This window comes from Pezoporus wallicus, unplaced genomic scaffold, assembly GCF_028554395.1.
Source record: "Pezoporus wallicus isolate ANWC-B61680 ecotype Strahan unplaced genomic scaffold, APGP_CSIRO_Pwel_v1 contig_8473, whole genome shotgun sequence".
NCBI classification, from domain to species: Eukaryota; Metazoa; Chordata; class Aves; order Psittaciformes; family Psittacidae; genus Pezoporus; species Pezoporus wallicus.
In genome coordinates, this window is record NW_026635907.1 from 1,938,049 (window position 1) to 1,956,351 (window position 18,303).

Genomic DNA, 18,303 nt, shown 5'->3' on the forward strand with positions numbered 1-18,303 from the left:
CCGGTATGTGAAGGTGGCCTATAGGGATGCTGGGCAGGAACTCTTCATTAGGGACTGTGGTGACAGGACAAGAGGTAACGGGTTCAAACTTAAACAGGGGAAATTTAGATTGGATATCAGGAAGAAATTCTTTCCTGTTAGGGTGGTGAGGCACTGGAATGGGTTGCCCAGGGAGGTTGTGAATGCTCCATCCCTTGCAGCATTCAAGGCCAGGTTGGACAAAGCCGTGGGTGACATGGTTTAGTGTGAGGTGTCCCTACCCATGGCAGGGGGGTTGGAACTAGATGATCTTAAGGTCCTTTCCAACCCTAACTATTCAATGATTCCATGATTCTATGTCTGCATAGGCTCCCAGGGTCTGCAGTTAGGAAAGGAGGCAGCTGACCTTGAACCCAACAGTGCTTGTCACCTTAATAGGTGTTAACTCATCCTCCTTTCTGCCTGGCTCCTCTAGATACTTCGTTTCATGATGGAGCTGACATCTTCGCCAGGAATACTCCATGCATTCAAGTCCCTCAGTTGTCATAATCCTACATGCGGTAATGTCTCTCCTGGGAAAGCAATCAAAACCCCTTTCTTTTGTAGCAGAGGAAATAAAAGGTAGCCTGTGAACAGTGCTACTGCTGATTTCTGAGGCTGGGTAAAAAAAAATCACAAACGTATCTTCTTATTAACAGCAAAAACATCTGAATGAAAAATATTTGGGATGAACTGCTGGTAATATTTTCTAGTGAAGTGGTAGGTTTTCAGATGTTTGACAGTATTTCTGTATGACTGACACTCCAGAGTTCACTTGTAAAAATGTAGTGTTCCCTGTGTCTTGTTTGGCAAATATCTACATAATATTTTGTGGAGTTAATTTTTAAAACAAATATTCATACCTTCCAGGGTTCAGTATAAGTTTTCCTCTACTTATCATCACTGTACTCTTCCAAAGACAATTTATCTCTTAAATAAGTAGCTTAGAAGATATTGGGAAATAAAGTTATGAAATCAGTGTAAAGGGGATATTTTGGAAGCTGCTAAATTCTGGTCTTTTTACTTAGGGTATTTTGCTGCACCAGTATCTTCTTAAATGTTTAAGTGCAAAATTTGCTGCTGTACGGAAGGCACAATCAGACCAAGGCACAGTAACATGCCTGCAGAGTTACAGGCAGAGCTGGAAACTTCTTTGGGATCAGATGAAAACTTGTTCCTAGGGGAGATGCTGGACAGGCCTTCAGATTAGGATTCAATGAGGTCATGTTCTGCCCAGAGGATGTACCTCTCCAAACTGTGACGGAATGAGGACATATTTTGATGTCTGAACTGACATCTCCCACCTAGGACCATATATGTCCCAAAGAGGCAAACCTACAATGTCTGGCTTTCATTCTTATGTCAAGAGCTGCACCCGGGTGAGAGTACACGCTTTATGACCAGTGTAAATCAACAGATTTCCTCCGACTGGTGCTATTTCAGCTCACTGTTGCTGAGCAACAGGGATATTTTGGCAGTACCGTAAAGAAACCTTATGCACAGACCAGAGTAACAACAAAAGATGAAAGCTGTGCCTCAGTCATTAAATTTTTCACATCTTTCAGAATTAATTCCTTACTTTACACTATCCAAGAAATCACTCTTCCCTTCACTCTGTGCAAGATAACAGTTATTTTTTAATTTGACATGTATATCCTTCAGAATATGCTTTTTCCCCATTATTGTTCATAATGCAGCCTTTGCTAACAGATCTGATTTATCTTATTATTGAAACCGGTCTCTTTTTCTTTACATCAAATAAATGCTATTTGAGTCACAATGGTTTTGTCCAAGCACTCTTTTTGAATCCTCTGTTCTGACACACAGGTAATACCAGTCTCTTAAGAAATATTTATGCTGGCAGGAGTTTTGGGGCTATTTCCTTGATTATTTCCCCCAGCTTACCCCTCCCCCCTATGCCAACATAACACAGCAAAAGAGATAGCACAGTGACTAATATCTCTAAAAATTAAATAAAGAGAAAACAATTTTGAGACAATCACTTGAAAACATTGCTTGGAATCAGATTTTATCCAAAAGTCTAATGCAGGTGAACTGCCTCACTGTCATTTCCCAAGCTGCTCTCATGGCTTCTGTCTGATGTGCATAACTCTTCCCAACACTCCCAGTTCCATGTCAAGCAACTGCACCAGTCTCCACCATTTGACACCAGTGTGCCTGCTGCTCCAAAGTACTTTCTGCTGTGATTCAGCTCCCCAGTACCACTGTCTGCAGCCACACACCTCATAGACCTGCATAAGGTTTCCTATTGGAGACAAGGGGTGGGAAGAACAAGAGATCACAGGATGCTGAGCCACATTCAGCAGATTTTTGTCAGCAGAGCCCACTCCTCTCCCTTCCCAAAGCAGTGTTGCTTCTTCATGGAGCCCAGAGTATCCTGGCAACACCCACAGCAATAACAAAACAAGGGCTACTGCCCTCTTTTCCCCTTCCCCCTGTAAACCAGTATCTGGCCAAGTGCACAAGAGGCCAACATCCATCCATGCATCAAAGTCATTGCATCCTCATGATGCTAACTGGGAAGAGAAAACATTCATCCCAGATTACCTGAGGACCAGACCTGAGAGCTGGCTGCAAAAGCAGGATGAAAAACAAAAGGTATGAGTGCAGCACACTACCTGTTTAGATGCTCAAATCTGGGGACATTCAACAATACAGTCTCCTTTATCTGATCCTCCAGGATTGTTGTGGGTTTTGTTTGGTTTTACCATGTTGTACATGAAATACCAGCAGCATAAAGAATGTTCATGTTGATAATAATCTAATCTTTTCAATCTTGCCATTTAGGGTAAAAGGTAGAACTGACACAGAATTTGGCCATCACTAGGAATAATTCACCTATTAAGGAAGGTGCTAGCCATGAGGAAGCAGGTCTGTTCAGTCAAAAGAAATACTTGATTATTTCCCTCAGAGTCTAAGCATCACAAAAACCACTATGCCAACTGAATTGCTAGACACAAATGAGCACCTTTCCAATGGTTTCTCTTTGTCTTGCCACAGAAACCTGCCTTCAGGTAAGGCTTTTTTTGGTACCAGCAGTTCATCTTACTCAAGATTTTGAATGACGTGGGGAAACAGTATAACTCTCAAAGCAAATACAATGACTTAAGGACCCGACTCAGCTTATTCTCAAAGGCACAGATAGGCCAAGGTAATTAGTTTCCTATGCACTGAAAAGGAAAGTGTTTAATCAGGAGCTGGAAGCCTTAATGTTTCATAGTTATGGGCCAGAAGACCTGGGCGTAGATCCCCAAAAGCTAATCCATGCTGGTAAATGAAAAGTATTATGTTCCAGCTCACAGACATTCATCCCCCACTCAACTGAGTATCCATGCCATGGAGCAGTCCCAGCCTTTGTCAACCCGCATACCCCAGACTGTGCCTAGACATAGCTCAACACACAGAGTGGACCTCTTTTGGCTTCTCAGTACTTTCTACAGTAGCTAGTATTTAAAGACTTTTCACTTGCAAAGGGGCTCTGAAGGTTAAATTACTTACCTTAGAACTTATAATCACGGACTGGTTGGGTTGGAAGGGACCTTAAAGCTCATCAAGTCCCAAAGCCCTGCCATGGTCAGGGACACCTTCCACTAGAGCAGGTTGCTCCAAGACCCATCCAACCTGGCCTTGAACACTGTAGAGAATGGGACAGCTGGACAACCTGTGCCAGCACCTCAGCACCCTCACAGGGTACAACTTCTGCCTAAGAGTTCATCTCAGTATCTCCTCTCTAGAAAGTTAAAGCCATTCACCCTTCTCCTGTCCCTACAGGCCCTTGTCCAAAGTAAAATAGCTTTGTTTCATAGCATTCCTGCATTTCCCATCAGGGAGAGCCTTTCATGTCAGGCTGTTCGCAAGTGCAAGCTCCTGGTCCTGTACAGCTCTGATGCTGTGTGGCTGCTGCCCACCCTGCCTCCAGCATCACAGCTGAAGATGTCCCTGGCACATGCAAAAGGCAAACCACAGGAGACAGAGGCATTGAAGTCCTGCCCTTTGCCTGACTCAGAATTACTCCCTTGGGGATAGAAAGAGGAGCAGGAATAAGGAGAAAGAAGGAACATGAGTAATTGTGCAACCTGGTGCGTCTGGGCGTTGCCCAAGCGTATTGCTAAAGAAAGATGCCAGTGAGAACCAGAACAAGGGAGGCTGAAAGGGCAAACATGTGACAGAGAAGCTCATGTTGCTTCATGTGCCATGGCAAGAGCCTCAGACACCGGAGCAACAGGATACATTCTGAGGCTGGATGAAATCCTGCCCACAATGCCAGTATTTCAAACTGTCCCAGGGAGCTATGAAGATTGAAAGCTGGCCCCAGATATTCAACCACCATGAGAAGAATTTCTCATAGCTAATTCAAATGTTTAGAAACAAGCAACAAAACAAATCCTGCGATCAAACATAAGTACCTGTGTGGGAAAACACGGCTCAGTTGCAGTTGTAACATGTAGGAAATTGCTTCCACTTTTAGGCCCAGTGAGCTGAATGAGATTTTTTTTTTTTTTTTTGGTAAAATAAAACCCCATGTACACATGATTGCAAAATTGGGGGTTCGAATGCAAACACTTTCTAGGGGAACTGCATTATCTTTTCTTTTGCCTCCCATGAATAATGGATTGGAGCTAAGGGTTTGGAAAACAGCCAACTGAAAATCCCCTCACTTGGATCTGAATTCTTCGATCAGTCGTCAATTTAATCAGAGAAGCCTGAGATTAGTGGGAGGTTAAATATCAGATTTGGTAATTAGTGTCATTAAAGAAATAATACTAGGAAAAGCATGCACATGGCATGGTGCACTGGGGAAGAAAATATTTTCAAGAGGAATTTTCCAGCAAAGAGTCCTGGTGCCTCAACAATGAAGCAGCAATAAAACACATTGTAGTATACTGTTTTGCTGGGGGAGGATGTGGTACGCTAGAAGAAACTCAGCCATTCTGGGCTACATTGCTGCATAAAGGATTTGCTATAGGTGAAAACACTATTCACAGCACTATTTTGCACTGACTGTGCTCTCATACTACATAGACACACCACTGATGTGGTTATCAACTACACAGAAAATCTTTGGATGGTGTCCTAGCAATAGATATTTTTTACTATAATTTTAAAACAAATTAAATGAAGGGAATTAAGTGTTGAATCTCTTTGAATTTTATTTTCTCTTAAAGATGCCATTCTAATAATCTCACACTACCTTCCCTTTCCATATTCACTGCTTATGAGACACAGAAAGAGTAGGCTACTTAAAAAGAGAACAAAACTTGAAAATTGCTTCTAACAAACAGAAAGGAAAGTTACAAACTGATGTGGGTAGAAGTAACCTCCCTGGTCCCTTCCTGCATTGTCATTGCAAGCTGTGCTGGAATTCACCCTCATGCTCAGGGTGGGACACTCTGACCTGCTCCAGATTACATTCTGCATGTGTATTGCAGAGGTTGTAATATCAGAAAGGCCTCACACATGCCAGTTAAATGTGCAGGGCAAGACAACATGTATGTCTGGTAAAAATAGAGAAGAGCAGATACATCCCTGGATTTCAGGAGAAGTGGTTCAGAACACCAGTGAGCTACAAATTCAACACCTTATCATGAAAGATCTGTGCAGAAAGATCTAGGACTTATACTGAAAGAAATCAGGATGGGGAGACATGGCTTTGTACTGAACACCCTGCATAAGAATCCAACATATGTGTCTCTGACTACCTATGTACTGGGCAAACCCACCACATTTCTGTTTCTCCTCTCTAAAAGGAAGACATTTCAAACTCTTTCAAGTTGCCTTGCCTGTTTTACCCTGTAGATCTCTCTGTGACCTGGCAGACAATGCTTGTCTCCTGCTGTGTCCTCTGTGATAACATTGGCTGGTACTCACCCAACACTGCCCCATTAAAGCCCCATTTGACTTCAGAGACTCTTGTTGAAATGCCAGACTTCAGATTCTGGTAGCTACAAACACTTTATACAGTTCATGGAGAAAAAGAGAGAGAATAAAGGTACAGAGAGAAGCACTTCTGTAATTCCATCACAACCCTTTTGAAATAGCTCAATAAGTAGGAGCAGCTCATCTTTCCCTACTGACTACAGAAAGGGCTGAGGGCAACCAGATGTCTGCTTTCATGACAAATCTGGGCTACAAGTGTAGATCCATGAAGGGTCAAGTCCCTCAGAGAAACAGTTCCCAAGAGGCACCGCATGGCTCTGTACTTGGTAACAGCCAGGTTAAGCCTAAATCATCAAGATTTGATGCTCAAAACCACTGCCTAGCTGTGCTTTACCTACAAAGTATCCAGAGGAACACAGAGAAAGAGAACTGAATTTAGGTGTCAACGTGTTGGTGTCTACATGTGTATTAGGTGTCAAAGTCCTGCTGTAGTCAATGGACATCTAATCAATGCAGTCCATGGAGTCCACACAGCTGGCCAAATTTTAGGGTGTGCTGAATCCCACTCTACAACCCGTGGTCAATACTGACTAGAACTACATTAATCCTAACAAAAGCCTGGATGATCACTCATGAGTATACTCCAACAAGCAGGTTTATCACCCTGTGAGATGACCGCGTGCATATGCACAGCTCCTTGGTCTTGGGTGTGTCCAGAATCATCTGCATCCTGAGCCACTCATGCCTGGCCAATAACCCTCTTGTGGCTCCTACCACTTAACTTGGCTGAAGGGTCTAATTCAGCAGGAAGCATGAGCATCTCAGAGCATGCTCACAGACCCACACACACAAGAGGAGAAAGTGGTGTTCCTTTCTCTGTCCTGAACTGGTGCCTATATTCAGCGCCATACCACATAGACATATACTATGCTCATTTAACTTGTTATATGCTCTAATTATCTCACATTATATTCACTTGAACAGAGACTGAAGTCTCTGCCCTACTAAAAAAACATGAAACAGCTTAGTGACCCAAGTCTAGATGACAGCTCAAAGAATGAGCAAAGGCTCTGAAGGACTTAGGCTATATCTTCCCCAGAGCCTTTCTATTGGGTGGTCTGGGAAAGGTCCTTGCCCACCATAATGCTGGTCATGCCAGTTAATCACGAGTAAAGCCCTTGGAGGCTAATGTGAGGATCCCAGCATTTCTGTCCTTCTGAGAGCTGAGCCTTCATATGATAAATAGCTCCACAATCCAGGAAGTTAAATCCTCTGGAGGAGAACAGAACCTATCTGGTTTTGTTTCAGGTTGTGATTCTGAACCCTGGTTTCTCACACAAGGAAAGAGAGAGGGAGCTGGAAAGTCACATCACTTTGGAGAAATCAAGAACATAATTAGGAAGTGGAAAATGCCTATTCTTTAAATAAAAGTGGTCTTTATTACTCTTCAAAAAAAAAACAAACCCAGAATACAATCACACACTCAAATCATGGCATTTTTCTGGGGTTTATCTTCATAGGAGAAACAAGTATAACATTGATTTGTTTGTTTTGAGATGCTAGAATATGAGTAGGTCTCTCTGCAAGCAGTCAAGGACCACTTGTCTAAAGACATCTGCCTCTTCACTGCTAGTCTATACAGATGCTGTCACCTCATCTGCCAGGCCTAGTGAATAGGTCACTCCCTCTCATTAGCCAAGATGGTGCTGAACATCTTTTGTGCAGGTAAAAAAAAGGTAGATGAGGTTTTGTTAGTGATGACAAACAGGCCATGGAAGTAGTATCTTGTGTTTCATCTATCTCACCTGACCTGAATTTTCTCTTGTCTGAAGGGCAAAAAAATAAGAAAGAGAAAGCTTCCTGTATCTGGAGTTGCTGTGTATTTTCCATTACACATTCCCAGCTCATCCCCATCTTCCCATTGCTCTCTGTTGTTTTCCTCTACTCACATGACAGTGAACACCTTCATCAAGTAGCAGCATCTGATAGCAAATGCAGGATCCTCAGCCAGCTCCTGCTCCCTGAAATGTCTGGCTTTACTCTCAGCCAGAGGAAGATGCCACTTTTCCCTATGTTCATGCATTCCCTGCATACAAAGAAGCAGTTTTCACCTGAAAACGAAGATCCAGAATAACCCCCTTAACACATCTCTCCAATTCACATCAGCATAACCCAATACATCACTTACATTCAACTTACATTTATCTCAACTGTGTAGATGACTCAACCTTACCGACACATAGAACTTCTTCAAAATACAAATTCCTCCTCCCTGACAAGAGAAAACACACTTAACAGCTTAAGTGGGTATGGTGTTGTACGGTTGTATGGTGGTGGCTTTGCAACAAGATGCACCTCTGTGAAACTTTTCTGCCCGGCACTGTGAGCAAGAGTGCTGAGTGTAATAAATCTAAGTAAAATCAATAATTTAGAACAACTACAAGTCCAAAGTGAATAACAGAATCACAGAAAGCTTTGGGTTGGAAAGGACCTTAAAGTTCTTAGAGTTGCAACTCCTGCAACTGACAGGGACACCTTCCACTAAACCCTTTCCCCCTTGTCCTGTCCCTACAGGCCCTTGTCCAAATCCCCTCTCCAGGTTTCTTGTAGCCCTTTTAGGTACTCTAAGGTTTCCCCTCAAGGAGTCTTCTCTTCTCCAGGCTGAACCAGCCCAGCTCTCTCAGCCTGGCTTCAGAGCAGAGCTGCTCCAGGCCTCACAGCATCTTCGTGGCCTTCTCTGGACACACTCCAACAGCTCCACATCCTTTTTATTGTGGGAGCTCCAGAGCTGATCCCTAAAGGGATACTGAATGTCTGTTCTTTGCCCCAAATAAACCTCCCCTTTTGGGCCACCCACCTTTTTCATTTCCCCATTCTTAGTTTGCTAAGTGTGTTGTTGGTGATGGAAAAGGTCACCAACCCCTCTGGGGAAGCGTTGTAGTTTCTCCCACATCACCAAACACTTCTCTTTCAATAGCTCTTAAAAACCCTTAACCACAACACCAACCAGGTGCTACCAGAGCTTTTTCTGGGGCTCCCTGCACCCATATTCCTGCCACAGCAGTGTCTATCCACAGGCACCCATGAGCAAGACCCTCTCTGGATTTCACTCAACACTTGTTGCCCTTATCAGCATGTTGGAAAGTACATACCTTTCCTTTCTGACCTATAACACCTGGGTTTAATCTCTGTGGGGTGTAGAATGATGAAAGATGTGTGACCTGGCAAGAAACTCCAGAGCACCAGAGACTCAGTCAGTCCAGGTACAAGAGCAGCATCCCCAGAGGGCTAGGACAGGAACAAAATTGGTAGAGGCATTCAGTGAAGGTCTCATGAGGGCAGATTATGTACTATTTGATCACCCTTTATCCACACAATACAAACAACATTGTTTCATTACATTAGTGTAACTGGAAAAGATCAAATAATGGATTCAGTACCCATGCCACAGTGCCACAGACAGACCAGCCCACCCCATCCAAAACCTAGTGGGGATTTTACATCAGAGAGCATGAGATTACATTTATCCAAATCATGAGTGACACAGCACTGGGATGTTATAATTTTATTTTACTAAGCCAAAGCTGAAAGCTGATACAAAGCAGAGAGAAAAACTAAATTAGTTTTGAAAGGGCAAATGCCCACTTACATACCAAACAATGGATGCTGTGAACTGAAATATGTGCTGGGGATTAAGAGCAGAATAAAAGAAAAAGAGCGGAAAAGGAGACCTATCCTTATCCCAGAGATGTCTGCAGATGTACTGAAGAGAAAGCAGAGGGATGTCACAGGAATACGTTACATGAAATGTGCTTGAGAAATGTGCTTTCATGCCTTGACACATGCAGGCTTTCTCCACCAAATACCAACAGATTTTCATAGAATCATAGAATAGTTAGGGTTGGAAAGGACCTTAAGTTCACCTAGTTCCAATCCCCTGCCATGGGCAGGACATCTCACACTAAAATATGTCACCCAAGGCTCTGTCCAGCCTGGCCTTGAACACTGCCAGGTATGGAGCATTCACAGCTTCCCTGGGCAGCCCATTGCAGTGCCTCATCACTCTTACAGTAGAGAACTTCTTCCTTATATCCAATTCAAGCTTCCCCTGTTTAAGTTTTAACCCATTACCCCTTGTCCTATCACTACAGTCCCTAATGAAGCTTCCCTCCCCAGCATCCTTGTAGGCCCCCTTCACATACTGGAAGGCAGCTATGAGGTCTCCACGCAGCCTTCTCTTCTCCAGGCTCAACAGCCCCAACTTACTCAGCCTGTCGTCATATGGGAAGTGCTCCAGTCCCCTGATCATCCTCGTGGCCCTTCTCTGGACTTGTTCCAACAGTTCCACGTCCTTTTTCTGTTGAGGACACCAGAACTGCACACAATACTCCAAGTGAGGTCTCACAAGACCAGAGTAGAGGGGCAGGATCACCTCCTTTGACCTGCTGGTCACGCTCCTCTTGATGCAGCCCAGGATACAGCTGTCTTTCTGGGCTGCAAGCGCACACTGCCAGCTCATGTTCAGTTTCTCATCGACCAACACCCACAAGTCCTACTCCGCAGGGCTGCTCTGAATCTCTTCTCTTCCCAACCTGTAGCTGTGCCTGGGATTGCTCCGATCCAGGCGCAGGACCTTGCACTTGGCATGGATAAACTTCATAAGGTTGGCATCAGCCCACCTCACAAGCATGTCAAAGTCCCTCTGGATGGCATTCCTTCCCTCCAGCATATCAACCGAACCACACAGTTTGGTGTCATCGGCAAACTTGCTGAGGGTGCTCTAAATCCCACTGTCCATGTCATCAACAAAGATGTTGAAAAAGACCAGTCCCAACACCAGTCCCTGAGTGACACCACTCATTACTGGTCTCCAGCTGGACATTGAGCCATTGACCACAACTGTTCGCATGTGGCCATCCAGCCAGCTCTTCAACCAGCGAGTGGTCCACTTACAGACTGGTTTGGGTTGAAGGGACCTTAAAACTCACGCAGTTCCACCCCCCTACCACAGTCAGGGACACCTTCCACTAGAGCAGGTTGCTCTAAGCCCTGTCCAGTCTGGCCTTGAACACTGCCAGGGATGGGGCTGCCGCAGCTTCTCTGGACAACCTGTGCCAACACCTCAGCACCCTCACAGGGAACAACTTCTGCTTAATGTCTCATCTCAGTCTTCCCTCTGGCAGGTTAAAGCCATTCCCTCTTGTCCTGTCCCTACAGACCTTGTCTAAAGCCTATCTCCAGGTTTCTTGTAGCCCCCTTAGGCACTCTGAGCCGCTCTAAGCTCTCCCTTTAAGGAGCCTTCTCTTCTCCAGGCTGAACAAGTCCAGTTTGTTGTCACCCAGCATCTCCCAAGTCTTTCTCCTCAGGGATGGTTCACCCAGTCTCCCCTAGCCTGCATGCGTGCTTGGGATTGCTCCAACACATGTGCAGGACCTCGCACTTGTCCTTTTTCTTTAGTACAAAAATATTTATAGTTTTGTATTTTGCCTGCAATGAAAATTGCAGAAGAAAATCTTTCCCTTGGAAGCTGAAGTGGTCTCTCAGCACAAGCCATGTGCTCTCAGGAGCAGCAGGTGCCAAGAAAGAATTACACAAGAGAGATGCCATCTGCAGAGCTTCAGCCTGAGCTCTGCTGGCATCTTAGGGAATGGTCCTTCATAGCAAGACAAACTATCCATTAGCTTCTTCCAGCATAGATGAAAACCACAGCTGTATTTCATTGCCTCTTCAGGTGCCAATTCTGCAAGCAATCCAGAATCCACAAGACTCACATAGGTCAGGTAAAACCAGTGCCACCTTTCAAGCTAGAGCAGCACATGGCAGGCCAAGGACTTTTGAAGCCTACAATAGCAAAGGAGGAATGTCAGCAAGAATGCCATGCAGGAAAAGGCACATTATCGTTACAACAACTCTCCCAGAGGCCACTAACCTGTATGCTGCAGATTTACATAATAGAGCTAAGGAGATAACAGAGGCCCCATTTTCAACATGACCAATAATCACACCAGCAAGTTCTGCACCTTAGTTTGTTCCATTGTCCTCTCAAAGAATGATGGCTGGCTGTGACACTTCCAGAAATCTGTGCTTTTAGATGCAGCCATGAGCAAGCAACAAAAGAAATGCACCCAAACTGCTCTGACTTCAGCCACGTGGGGATGTTCATGTGGTCCTCAGATACACATAGACAGATTTCCCCTGGTTGTGGGAAAAGTAACCACATATCCATGCTGGAGGAGATGGCTGCTTACAGACATGTCACAGAGCCACCCGGGATTTAAGTTCCTCTGGGAATTCATCCAAAAACATTCAGATGATAACTGAGAATTGTTTATATGCTCAAAGAGCCAAATCTCTGATTATTCAAAATAATCAAGCGTGACAGGCAAAAGAGTGATTGCACCTCAGGGGACGCACATGTCTGTTCTTCCCTTGCTAAATCTTTCTACAGTAATACAATCTTGCCTAATCTTTCTACAGTAAGAGTAATTGTAACAAAGCAATGTTTTTTGCCCACAAGAACTCGGCTGTTTCACCACCGTGCACTAGATGAAAACCTCTCTGTATGACAATACTCAAACAGGTTGCCCAGAGAAGGGGTAGGTACCCCAATCCCAGAAACATTAAACATCAGGTTGGAGGGGGTTGTGAGCAACCTGATCTAGTGGAAAGTGCCCCTGCTCATGGCAGGGGTGTTGCAGTAGGTGACCTTTAAAGGTCCCTTCCAACCCAAACCATTCTGCGATTCTATGACAAAGTCACCTGCAGTCTTCCTGTGGATGGCCTTAGTCACTCAGCTGCCTAACAGGAAGATAAACTTCCTTTTTCTTCTTGTAGCTCGAAATTACAACATGAGCAATCAAGGGTCACATATTTTTAACTGTTTAGGTACTTAAGACATACTACAACAAGGCACAGTGATTTTCAAACACACCAAGATAAGCTCAACAAATCGTGGAAACCCAAGGAAGAGCTTGCCTTCAGGGCCTGCACAGCCTCTCCAGTTAATTTGGCTACAGTCTCTTAGACATGAGAGTCTGGGATCTGTGAGAAACCTGCCCGCCCTGCATGCCAAGAAGTGCCATTAATTGCTTCTTCCATCCATTATGTCTACTCCTAACCATCATGATCCGCTCAGCACCTGCTTTATCTGATTCCCAGCTTTCAAATACCAGCCTTTTATTTACCCTGTTTGTTTTATTTATGCATGATGAGATTTTGTCTTGCTGATGCTCTGACTCCACCCTACTGTTCTTTACAGCAATCTCTTTGCAAAAGGGGCCATGACCAAAGGTCACAACCCATAAAAAGGGTTCAAGATTGGAGAGCAGAGAAATGTCTATATGGAAATGTCCACCTCACAGTCATCCTTCCCTCATCTCCCAGGCTCTGCTGTTCTCTGACACCTTATCTTGCAGTTGGGCATAACCTTTGCCCACCCCTAGCTGCCTCTTTTCCTCACCCTGTGTCCTGGGTTCAGCAGTAGCAGTCATGTTTCTCCTTTGTGGTAGCTGGTGCAGTGCTGTGTTTTCACTTCCAGCCTGGGAGCAATGTTGGTGAAACCGATGTTTTCGGTTGTTGCTGAGTGATGTTTACCCTGACCAAGGACTTTGTGAGGCTCACGCTCTGCCGGGGAGGAGGGGAAGCTGTGAGGAAGCAGAGACGGGACGCCTGACCCAGGCTAGCCAAGGAGGTATTCCATATCACAGCACGTCATGCCAGGGGTGGGGGGTAACTGGGAGTTACCTGGAAGGACACGGGCTTCCGGGTGGGACTCGTTTCTTGGCCGGGGGTATCGTATTCTCTTCCCTTGTTATTTTCTCTTACCATTGTTGTCGTTGTTAGCAGTGGTGATTTGTGTTGTACATTGGTTGCTGGACTGTTCTTGTCTCAAGCCATAGGAGTTGCACTCTTTCGATTCTCCTCCCCGTTCCTCCGGGAGCGGGGAAGGGGAAAGCCCTGGGGGGGGAGGGGGCCTTGATTGCTGTCAGCCCGGCACCACTCACTGGGAGTGAGTGAACAAGTTGCCTGACTGGGTTTAAACCACGACACCCTGCTTTCCCACCGTGCTTCCTCAGCTTCCCTCACTTTGCCCCCTTCATGTCAAGCAGCTTGCCTCCTCTGGTGCAACTTCACTTGCTAATCTTGCCTGGATGGGAACACGGAGCTTTCATCAAGGCCCTGACAGCCACTTGCACACAGGGTTGTGGGCACCATGTAATAACTGTTGTAAATTGATCTATTGTTTGCATCAACCTGGTGTGTGGTGAAAATTGATAAGAACAATGCACTCCCCATAACACTTCTCCACATTCATGTTATCAGCCTCTGATCTTAATCCAAAGAGTCAATGTCATAATCCATCACTCCTGATGAGTGTGAGCTCCCCTAGGCAGGGGGCTTATCTCTCTTTGTATCTCAAGGGCCACATGAGGTTATGGCAATCATACAATGAAGTAAAGGTTACATTGGTCTGAAAGTGTCAACATTGGCTCCCTGGGAACACTTCTATGCTATCAGAGACCAGAGGAAGCAAAAGTAAATGCCTTTACATGGTACAACTCACATGTGTCTTCCTGGCACTTCTATCATGTGAACCTTGTAACCCAGCAGATCCCAGTACCAACAAGACAGAAACTACCAGCCTTGGGCACTCACCAACACGGATGCACACAAGTGGCGTTTGGAGGCAGGAGCATGCTGAAGAAGTGCTGAAAACAGTTTGCCATCTACTGTCACTTGCCAGGGATGGGGCAGCCACAGCTTCTCTGGACAACCTGTGCCAGCACCTCAGCACCCTCACAGGAAACAACTTCCGCCTAATGTCTCACCTCAGTTTCCCCTCTGGCAGGTTAAAGCCATTCCCTCTTGTCCTGTCCCTACAGGCCCTTGTCCAAAGCCCCTCTCCAGGTTTCTTGCAGCTTCTTTAAGCACTGGAAGCTGCTCTAAGGTGTCCCCAGAGCCTTCTCACCTCCAGGTTGAATTACTAACACTTATATACGAGATCAGATTAGATGGCTCAATGCTCTCCTCTAGCCACTCAACCCACCCTTGAAAGCTATCATTTTCAAACACAGTGGGTCATATTTATGTATGGATATATATTTATTTCCACACAGGGTGGAAAACTTGTAGTTGTCACCTTCAGGTGGGTGAGCTGAAGTGCAGCCAAAGTACATCTGGAGCTGCACAGCAGCAGATAATGACAAGAGGAGAAATTCAGCTAAAGTTTGCCAGTGAGCAAGAGAAAACAAGTGAATAATTCAGGTCTTCATCACATTTCAGATGGTGACAGCCTGTGATCGAGGTCAAAAATAAAAATAAAACCCCCCAAAAAAACAAACCACCAACAACATAATTACGGTTACTTTTTATTTTCACAACACATAAAGGCACCAGAACCTGGAGTGTCTCAGGGAGCAGATCTGTGATTGTTGCTTCTGTACAAGCACTGAGAGAAGGTATTAGTAAAGTTGCATAACAATTTTCATTACCCACAGCTCTTAAAAAAAGATTTACCAGGCAGAAAATCAGTATTTGAAAAGTATGGGTGGTATTCTGGTTTTGGTGTTGGACCAGACTCAGCCTTCTTTACTGAAATCTTATGTACTATTTAAGCCCAGAACTGGAAAAACAGGTGACAGATAAACAGTCTGTGGATCACACAGCCATGGTTGGTTTTGTTTACAACTTTTTTTTTTTCCATATTTTGCAATATTTTTGTGATTATATTTTGCATAATTACAAAATATATTTGCAAACATTTTCAGCTATACATTTTCAACTCCACATTTAAAACATTAAAATGTTTCATTGCAAAGAACTATTTCATGGTCCAAAAAGAAAGCCCAGGGATAGAGGTTTCATACTTCTGCACTGATTTACCAGATATTTGTCTAAAGTATGCTGGATTAAAATATTAGAGATGGAGAGATTCACACTGTGAACTGCAATTATTCTTTACACTAATCATTTATGCTTCACTGTAACAACATGGTTTTATCATGGATTTTGCTTTCATCTTTTACTTCAATCCACTGAGTCCCACTGTGCCATAAGTGGTGAAATGACTGAAGACAGCTGCAACACCAAAAAGTTTACACCATAAGCAGATAAAAGTCACAGAGTATATGGAGGGAAATCGAGAAGGTACATATAAAGTTACGTAACACAGGTGGGATAAGGACACAGGCCTCTCATTTGCTGCTCCCACCACCCATACCCTCAGGTTTCTCTACTGATGATGGCACATATTACTTTTTACAGCTACTAAGGAGAATTTGTAAAGTAGCTAGAACACTGGGTCCTGACCCCCCTGCTCGAGAATGACATACATAAATCATTAGTTGAAATAATAACATGGTCTGATGAGTAGCAACAGGTCAGAGCCACCAAAAATAATCATAGAATCACAGAATGATTTGGGTTGGAAGGGACTTAAAGCTCATCTAGTTCCAACCCCTTAATAATAACAGTATACAACCCCTAATATAATAATAGCTAGGCATTCTCAGAGCCTCCTCCAAAAAGCCTGAGAAAACAGAAATCCCTCCCTTTACAGACACACTAACTTTGACCAGAGCGATGGAAGGGTTCAGAAAACAGCAAACACAGATAATGCTCCCAAATCTCCAAGCCCCTCTTCTAGGACCTTTTGCACAATGAATTAGAAGGGAACACATGTGGAGAAGAGGCAAGGAGCAAAAGGCAGCCCTGGCATGTCTGATGGGGAAAGATGCTGGCACCTGGTCCAGCAAAAGTGGCAGCAGCGACCAAGCAGCATCTTTTTGTGTTGACTCTGGGAGCCCCCCAGTGGCTGCACAGCGGGAATCGTACGGATGCTGCTGTCCCTATTCCCAAACTGGAGAGGGATAGCAGGATCCTACAGCAGCATAGATGCGGAGATGAGAAGAGGGTGTCAGGCACTGGCCCGCACTCCAGTCTGAAGTAAAAGCAGAAAACCTCAAGTTAAATGCACCCTAACTGTTCTGACTTCAGCCACGTGGGGACGTTCATGTGGTCCTCAGATACACATAGACAGATTTCCCCTGGTTGTGGGAAAAGTAACCACATATCCATGCTGGAGGAGATGGCTGCTTACAGACATGTCACAGAGCCACCTGGGATTTAAGTTCCTCTGGGAATTCATCCAAAAGCATTCAGATGATAACTGAGAATTGTTTATATGCTCAGAGAAAAAGGGCCAAATCTCTGATTATTCAAAATAATCAAGCGTGACAGGCAAAAGAGTGATTGCACCTCAGAGGACGCACAAGTTAAACCTAATGGGGAACATACGCTACAAGGTTAACCCTAAAATCATGGCATCACTTTATGGAAGATGACATGGAAGGGAGAACAGCCAGCTCTCCACAAGCCCCAAGCTCTGAAGATTAGTGAACTGCACAGTAAGTTTGTTAAAGGTAAACCCAGGAGAAAAGAGCATTTATACAAGGATTTCAGACAAAAGCTGGAGCTCAGCTTGTTTCAAACACAAGTTAATAACAAGGAGGAGAACTACTCACAACTCATCAGGGTCACAGAATCTCAGACTGGTTTGGGCTGGATGGGAGCTTAAAGCTCAGCCAGTTCCAACCGCTGCCATGGGCAGGGACACCTCCCACTACAGCAGGTTGCTCCAAGCCCAGTCCAACCCGGCCTCGAACACTGCCAGAGATGGGGCAGCCACAGCTTCTCAGGACACCCTGTGCCAGTGCCTCAGCACCCTCACAGGGAAGAACTTTTGCCTAAGAGCTCATCTCAATCTCCCCTCTGGCAGGTTAAAGCCATTCCCCTTGTCCTGTCATGAGAGTCCAGACAGAGCAGGCTACCATGTACACCAGAGCGCTCTTCTACCACTGACCCTTGGCACAAATGCTCAGACGATTTGAAAAGAAGGTTAGTGTGTTTGGTTGGTTGTTTTTGTACACCTGGGGATGACAACAACCAGTGAGCAGAAAGATTAAAGCAAAGTCAGGCTCAAGGTTCAGGAGGAACTGCCTCAAGCCAGGAGAGCAAGGCTCCTGCTCGCCAACTCTTTTAGCCAGATTGTAAGGACTTCCTCCAGACTAGTGATCTGGTAGCAACTGACAGCATCCTTTTCCCCCATCACACACAGGGAGCTCATATCTGCAGCCTCAGTCTGCAGTCTCCTTCCTTTAGCTGGAAAATGGGAATGTTGATTCCCTCTGGCGTATTTTTCACATGACTGACCACAAAGCTATTAATATCTGAATCCAGAGCCAGTTCAGATTGACAACTCATCCCCTCCAAAGAGAAGAAAACCACAACTTCTTCCAGCTATGGAAAAACCTTTATGGACTGCCAGACCAGCGGCTCACATGTAGCAGGGACAGTTCTGGTTTACTGAAGCATCTTAGTGGTGAACAT